We start from the raw sequence: 8,976 nt of genomic DNA on the forward strand, positions 1-8,976 counted from the left end.
AATTCTGACAAAGTGAAACAATTTACATTCCCATTAGTAGTGTAGGAAAGGCTCCTTTTCTCATACTGTCAATAATACAGGATTGCATCAGTCTTTTAACTTTTAGAGAATGGGGGGATGTTAGCAGTCAACCACTAACAAAAGTGAGTCAATGTGAAAATGTCAGTATCAGACAAAAGAGAATTCAAGCCAAAATGGATTTTGGCAGAATAATATTTTATTTTGATAAAATTTCTACCAAGAAAAACATACATAAGCTTTCATGTATTATAGATATAAAATTATATAATGGCAATTTTATGTAACTCAACATATGTTTAACACAGAACTACAAAACCTAATGCAAAGGTTCAGAAATCCAAGAATAAATTGCTAAATCTGTACTTATAGATATCTTTGAACCGGGGAAGAATACATAAGGATAAAGAGGATTTGAATAACAATAACAAGCTTAACCTACTAAATAGATGCAAATAAAGTATAAATTTCTTTGCAGATTCCCATGGTACCTACCAGCATACACATAAGCATCTTAGATTAATTGAAAAAGTAAGCTGTCTGGGAATAGTGATTAATATTTTAATATTTTGTATTATGTCCTAAGAAAAGTAAACAAGAAAAGGCAAGATGTTCCATCACTTTTGTGAACAGAGAAAAGCCAGCCAGAAGAAAGAGTGCCTGGGGTCCTGGGGAACTGCAGGGGGGGCCTCCGGTGCCCGGCAGCTCTGAGCCCCATGCCCTGTGTTGTCAGCACTCTTCCATTTCTGGCTTAAGGAGCTCAGGCTGCATAGACGTGTCTTGAGAAACACAGCCTCCTAATCTGGGGGGGTAAGAGGCTTAGTTCTGGGGCTAGGGCAGGAGAGTGCTGGGGAGAAACTGTCTTCAGGAATCAGGCCCAGGTGTGAGGGAGACATCCTGACTATGCAATCTCTCTCCCCTTTCAAATCCTCCTCGCAAGGCTTGATCTGATTGAGTTCATGAGGTGCCTATTGCTATGAGGCGGGGAGCCCTGAGTGCTTGGCCACAGCTGTGGATGTCCTTACTGCGTTTCTGGAAGACGGTATGCCAGCTTGAGCCTGGGCCTTCTTTACCGGATCTGTAGGTCTGGAAGAAACTGCATCAGCCAAGGATCCCTGAGCCAACTCCAAAGACAGGATGGAGGTCACACCTGTGTGTTAAAGAGGCTCCTGCCTCCTTGCGTTTCATAGTAGAGAATACCAAAGAATACCAAAGAAGGTAAGAACTTTCTTTCTAGCCTAAAGTACAGAAATGAGGGCAACAAACGTATGTTCTTACACAGGAAATAAATCCAGGTTTGGTTTGAGGACAGAGGTCAGAGAAAGCCCCTGTTATCAACTCACCCAGGGAGGGTCTTTGCTATGTGTGTTTTGAGGTTCACTCAGTGGGAAGATAAATAATTGCCAACATTTTTTTGGAAAGATTTTATTTATTTATTTGAGAGAGAGCAAGACAGTGCACAAGCAGAGGGGGAGGGAAAGAGAATCCAAAGCAGACTCTGCACTCAGCACAGAGCCAATGCTGGGCTCTTTCCCAAAACCATGAGATCATAACCTGAGCCAAAACCAAGAGTCCAGCGCTTAGCTGACTGAGCAACACAGTTTCCCTCCAACCCTTTTTTAAAATGATAACATCAGATGTTGGTGATGCTAAATCAAACCCTAGAAGGACAGTGGTCTCAGATAGGTAGTATAGATGTGCTGTTTACCTGAGTAGATGGCTCAGCTGGGGGATCACCAGCAGGAAAAGCAGTTAGTCATTACTAAAAGGCGTCGATTCAACAATCTGAGGCTACATCAACTCATTTTCTGTTTGGTTTTACAAAGCTTTCACTTTTTCCCCAAGAATTATTTTAGTTCTCCTTTCCATTCCTTTTTCGTAGTGATTTCTAGAATGTTCTTTACAGATCTGTAGATGATATCACTTTCTTCTATTAAGGAAGCCATATGTGATGCCTATTTAATCAGAGTCACTTTCTAATTTCCTTACCTCAAAAAATGTTGGGGAAATATGATTTATTGATTTTTAATTAACAAAGTTATAATAAAGCTATATATGTTAAAAATTAAAATTTCTCATAAGCCCATTCCCCAGAAAAAAATCACTATTAACAGTTTGGTGTATGTTATTTGATTATACATTTACTGATATGTTTTTTATAGAGATGATGAGATCATAGGAAGCATATTGTTCAGCAATTTGCTTTTCTTCATGTAATGATATATCTTATGGATATTTTCACACCATCACATTTAGACTTGCCTTGTTCTTTGTCCTGGCTGAATACTGTTCCATCCTACTTTTGATGTACCATGATGTGTTTTCTATATCTGTACTGATAAAATATTTAAAGTGGCTATGATTTTGGAGAGAGAGTTTTTTTTAAAGATTTTATTTATTGAGAGAGCATGAGCGAGGGATGGTGGCAGAGGGAGAGAGAGGGAATCCTGAGCAGACTCCCTGCTGAGCACAGAGCCCCACTCAAGCCTCCATGTGGGGCTCAATATCATATCCCTAAGAGAAATCAAAAGCTGGCTGCTTAACTGACTAAACCACCCAGGTGCCCCTAGGGAGAAAGATATTTTAAAAGATTTCTGAGCGTATCATTTAAAAAGTTTCCTCATCTATAATTTTCATGACAGAGACAAACATTTGCAAAGTACCTTCATATATAACCTCATCTCACCCTTGTGACAACCCTGTAATGGAGTTATCACTATCCATTCACCATCCTGATGTCTGGGTGCTCCCTGTCCCCTTCCACAATGTATGAAGGCACATACTTTTTGTCCTTAATGACCAGAGTTCATTACAACTGGATGTGCTCCCTGAGGAGAGTCTTCATTTCTTTCATTACTACAGGTTGTTTCAAATAGTTTATTGACTCATGATAGTTACTCCTTTCTCATTCTATGGCAGTATCATATTTCTATCTCTACATCTTTCTTGTAGGGTAGGTGACAAACAAGGTTGCCTTATTCTGCAACCATTTTCAGATTTATAAACTCATAAGAAATAAGGTCCCGAAGGGCAAAAATGGACTTACTTACTATTACAGTCTTTGACCCAGAAATAATCAATATCTGTCCCATTTATGGGATAGTTTATGCTTGTCTTGGTCAGCTAGGGCTGCCATAACAAAATACTACAGGTGGGTGTCTTAACCAATATGTATTTATTTCTCACAGTTCTGGAAACTGAGTAGTTCAGGATCAAGATGCCAGCAGATTTGATTTGTATATTGAGTGCCTTCTTGGCTTGCAGATGGCCACATCCTTGCTCACATTGTGGCGGGGGGGGGGGGGGTGAGAAGAAGAGAAAGGGGGGAGAAAGAGAGAGAAAGAGAAAGAGAGATCTAGTCTCTCTTCTTCTTCTTATAAGGACACTAATCCCATCATGTGGTCACCACCCTCATGACCTTACCTAAACCTAATTACCTCCCAAAATCCCCACCTCTAAATACCATCACATTGGGAGTTGAGACTTCAATTTGTGAACTTATGGGGGACGCATTCAGTATATAACAATGCTGTATTAAGATAGTATGTCTTTTACTGCCTCCTAAATTTGAGCCAGGGACATGTTTTTGATTATCTATATTTTAAAATAAGTATATCAAAAAATAAAATAAAATAAAATAAAATAAAATAAAATAAAATAAAATAAAATAAGTATATCAGATCCAATCTGTCAACATATATTGAGATTCTACCAGATACTAAGAACACTTTAAATACATTATTTATTATTCTCCAATATTTATAGATATTATAAAACTGAGTTTATGGGAGGTTAAGTGACCAACATCTAGTGAAAAGCTGAGCTGAAATTCTCACCTGCATCAGTGTACTTCCAAAACCCAAACACTTTAGTACACAGTGGTCTCTATAGGCAAGTTACTGATTATCAAAACAAATTGTAAGTGATTTGGTGGACTCAATCATTTCTGATGACCCTTTCAGCTCTAAAACTGTTCAGGTATCCAGAAAAATTTGGGTTGATTTGGTAATGATGGCTGCTCATTTTGACCCATACTCAGGTTCTAGTTTTATGATATCTCTTACATCTGGAAATCATTTTGCACACACACAAAAGAGATCATAGTATTTTTTCCTTTGATTATTTAGTCAAAATAAGCTAAACAACATAAACAAGTTGTGACTTTTCTTTGATTTGCAAGGGAAAAGATAATCACTAATACAATAACCTTTAAAAGTGGAGGAAGTAAAGTGCAGTAGATGTGAAGGAGGAGAAAAATATGGAAGTGGAATCCATTCTCATCATTAAGTCAGTACATCTCACATTGCTTCCTGATAAAGGTCTAGAAAAAGATTCTTCTTTGTTGTGTAAAAATAAATGTGGCAATAAATAAATATGGTAAAAATAAATAAAAAGTTTATTCAATTAATATTGCTTGAATCCCTGCCACATGTCAGGCCCATGGTACCTTCTAGAGATATGATGAATTTGCTCACACACAGTCTTTGCTGTCAAGGAACTGATAGTCTAATGGTAGAGAGACACAAAATAGGAAACTATAATACATTATTGCAGTGATGGAGATGTGAATAGGATATTCAGGACCTCAGGAGAGACCTGTCAAACTGGCTTCCCTAAGGTGATGCCCAAAGTGAGCTTTAAAGAATGAGTAAAGTTAGCTAAGTTAGCCAAGAGGCATGGGATAAGAATATTCCATGTCAGAACAAAACACATAGGCCATTGTGGTCAAAGAGCAGAGTTTGAAAAAGAAAAGAGAGATGAGGCTGGAGGAGTAAGATTTTAGAGAGCTGAGTTCTGCTTGTGGTACATGGAGTCTAAGGCACCCCAGTGAAAGTTTAGCAGAAAGCTGGGTATATGGGGCTGACATATATGGATAATCTGGGATGAAGATATAGATTTGAGAAGTGGGAAGCGATAGTTGAGTATGAATTGATTCAGTCATCTGGGGACCATGTTCAGAGTGAGGAGATCTGACATTTGAGTCTAGAGTACAAACCAAAATGGACATTTAAAGGATAGAAAAAAGTGAGCTCAAGAAGAGAGATAGAGAGGTAGAACAAATGCAAGGGAGTCCAGCATCATGGAAACCCAAGGAGTAGAATTTTTATCAAGGTGGGGCTTGCAGAGACAGATGGTTTTGCTGTTTGGGCAAGGTAAGGACTGAAAAGATGAAGGCACCTTAAAACCATAAAAGTGGTTTTAAGAGGAATTAAGGAGAAAATATGTAGTCTACTCAGAAATATGAGAAGAAAAGAGACTGGCTTATAACTAGAGGGATATGGGAGTCAAAGAATGATGATTGTGATCAATAGCTTTGAGATTGTAAGAGAAGAGACTTCAGGACATTTCTAGACTCAAAAGGAAAAGCTAGAAGAAAGGCTGGAAACATGGGAAAGATAGGAGATGACAAATGAAGGGAATTTCCATGCAATGACACTGAAGAGGTGGGGAAAGTGCTCTCAGATGATAGTCTCACAGTTTTTATGATGTGGGTGACAAGGTCCATAGATAACTTAGTCTACCTGAACTAATAATACTCTGCCTGGATTATCTTATTTCAGATTCCCTCTTCCTTTTATCAGCAAACAATTTGCTCTCCCTCTGCCTGCTATCTGTGTCCTGCAGAAATCTTGTACGTACACTATGGGAAGGGGTACCTCAGCCCAACATCACTTTGCTTTCCAGAATGCAGAGAAAGGTATGTGTTTCCCAACTCCCAGATTATCCGTAGGTATCCCAAAGCCTACATTTTATAGGGAGGGGCTTCTCAGAATAGAAAGAAACCATTATATTTCTCCTCAGACAGTTCTTGAAACTCAGCTTCTCCTCCTTATGATGAGACCACCAGAATGTCAGCTGAATATCTTAGAAGTTGGTGAACTATATTTGACCAAGTTAAAGTGTACTGAGGAGTCTATGTTGTCCACTATGGGTTATCCCAAATTGTCCATGCACAAATAAATGAAATAAAATTGGCAAAAAGCAGATGAAAGAGCTTTTCAGGTAGAGGGTTTAGAGAGTCATATTCAAGGAACTGAATGGTCTGAAGTGAACAAGAGGGAGGATGGCATGACATGTGGCTGCCAAGGTAGGCAGAGCCCAGATCACTCAGGGTCTATAGGATTTTAAACTTTATCCTAAAGATGTGAAGAACAATTGAAGAATTCAAAATAGGGAGTTAATAGTAAGATATGCACATTAAAAAGATCTCAGAGTTCTGTCGAGAAGGGATTGGAGGGAGTAAGAGTAGAAGAAGGAACAGCCCAGAAGCCACTAAAGTCATCTAAGCAAGAGATGATGATACTTTGGTCAGAGTTGTTGGCAGCAAAGATGGAGAGAAGAGGGTAGTCTACGGCCATACCACCCTGAACGCGCCCGATCTCGTCTGATCTCGGAAGCTAAGCAGGGTCGGGCCTGGTTAGTACTTGGATGGGAGAGAAGAGGGTGAATTCCAACAGTATTCAGGAGGTCGAATTGACAGGATCCAACTGAGTAGATGTATGGGGTGAGGGAGAAGGATCAAGAATGATTTCCAGTTTTCTGGCTAGCAAAACTGGGTAGGCAATTATACCAATTACTGACATAAATATAGTGGAGGAGAATCAACTTTGACTAGAGGGAAGATGAAGGGTTTATACAAGTTAGGGTTGGGGTGTCCGTGAGACACACAGGTAGAAATACTGAGAAGGCAGTTACATATTCACATCTGGATTCTGGAGGTGAGGTTGGGCTGGAGAGATATGCATGGAAAGGCATCAGAATGTTACGTAGTGGTTGAGGCCATGGGGGTCCCTGAAGTGCCCTAGAGGGAAAGTAAAGGCAGATCAGAGTCTAGGGCCTAGGACAGAGCCATGAAGGACCCCGGGGCTTAAGCACCAGGTAGAAGAGGATGAGTCAGCAAAGGAGGCTCAGGAGAGGCAGCCAAAGTTATAGGAGGAAAGCAGGGGGAATAGTGACAACACTTGGTTTATATGGTATATGGGCTTCAGCATCACTGGAAGTTTGTGGCTTCCTTGTTTTCTAGCTTGGCAATATGTCCCAGGGTCATCTTGCACATTTTTGGCTCCAGAGAGGGTACTTCTTTAGGGTACCCTCTCTTTAGGGTGCGGGGTATTCATTGCTTCCTAGTTGGCCTACATCATTCTATACCTTTCCAGTGAGCAGATCTGGAAAATAAGTATTACTTAGAGAAAAACCCACCATAACGAATTTATATTTAGGAACACAATATTTTTACTTAACAGCCTTGATATTTTACTTATATATATCTCTTTATTAAAAATCTTTTTTCCCTAATGACATTAAAATAGTATTATTTACTCCGCCCCACCATAAATAACAGTTTCAGAATAGAAACAATACTATTAAATAATAAATAAATTCTTTGTAGTTCTTTTTGTCCTTTGTTTGTTTGTTTGTTTTTAAGATTTTACTCATTTATTCACAAAAGACATAGGCAGAAGGAGAAGCAGGCTCCCTGTGGGGAGCCTGATGCGGAACTCAATCCCAGGACCCTGGGATCATAACCCGAGCCAAAGGTAAACACTCAACCGCTAGCCACTCAAGTACCCCATCTTTTTGTCCTTTGGATATATCCACTAGGGATGTACAAATTACTGAATTCTCAAGGCATTTGAAATAACTCCATTCTGTGTTTCTAACTTAAATAAGGTAAGATTCACTTATTTAACTTTTGCGCTTTTTTTTTGAGAGCGAGAGAGAGAGAGAGAGCATGTGTGAATTGTAGGGGAGGGGAAAAGGGAGAGGGAGAGAGAGGACCTTAAGCAGGCTTAATGCTTAGCGTGGAGCCAAACCCAGGGCTCTTTCTCACCACTCTGAGACTATTAGCTGAGCCAAAATCAAGAGCTGGATGCTTAACTGACTGAACCACCCAGGCGCCCCTAAACTTTTGCTTTTCATCTTTGGAGATTGATTATTCATTTTGCTTTAAGTTTATTTTATGACTTTGTAAAGCATTTTTATAATTCCTCTTCCAATGATGTATTGCTTCATAACTATCCCAAAACTTAGTGGCTTAAGACAACCATTTTATCTGCTTGTGATTTTGTGGGTCTGGAATTTGCAAAGGGACCAGCTGGGTGGTTTGTCTATAATCCTCTGGGTAGCTGGGGCTGGAGGCTCTTGTTCTTTTTTTAGGATTTTATTTATTTGAGAGCATGTACATGAGCAAGGGGGAGGGGCAGGAGGGAAGGGAGAAGCAGATCCCTGGTGAGCAGGGGGCCCGATGTGGGGGCGTGATCCCAGGACCCTGAGATCATGACCTGAGCCAAAGGCAGATGCTTAACCAACTGAACCACCCAGATGCTCTGAAAGATTTTCTTTTTTAAGTAATCTCGACACCCAACCTGGAGCTCAAACTCACAACCCTGAAATCAAGAGTTGCATGTTCTAGAGGTGCCTGGCTGGCTCAGTCGGTGGAGCATGTGACTTTTGATCTCAGGGTCATGAGTTTGAGCCCCACATTGAGCGTGGAGCCTCCTTAAAAAAAGGGGGGGGTGGGAAAGCTGGAGCAAGAGGAGCCCAAGTGTGTTATATTGCGCTGTTGGGAAGGCAGGAGTAGAAGGTCTTAGACCATCCTGCACCTCACAGCCTTTATCTCAGTTAAGGGTAACTCAGACCCCTGGCAGGACTAGGTGGGAGAAACAGGTGAGGAGGCACTGCCTGCTGTCCCTGCCCAAAGCCAGTCAAGCAAGACTGAGGATATAAATCTGCCTAGTTGGCAGCCCTTTCCTTTAAATGTTGAAGAAAGGTGTTAGCAAACAACATTTTTCACAGAACCTTGGTGGCCCCGATACTCCTCAGTATTGCTTCCACTTGAGTGCACATGAGTCGTGTGTGGAGTTTGTCAGCCTTGAAGGTCCCTGGACTCCTTGTAGAGAGTCTAAAGCTGTGGCTTCTAAGGCAAGGTCCAGGTATCTGTGCTTCCCATAAGTTTCT

Source organism: Canis lupus, chromosome 32 (genome assembly GCF_011100685.1).
Source record: "Canis lupus familiaris isolate Mischka breed German Shepherd chromosome 32, alternate assembly UU_Cfam_GSD_1.0, whole genome shotgun sequence".
NCBI lineage: Eukaryota > Metazoa > Chordata > Mammalia > Carnivora > Canidae > Canis > Canis lupus.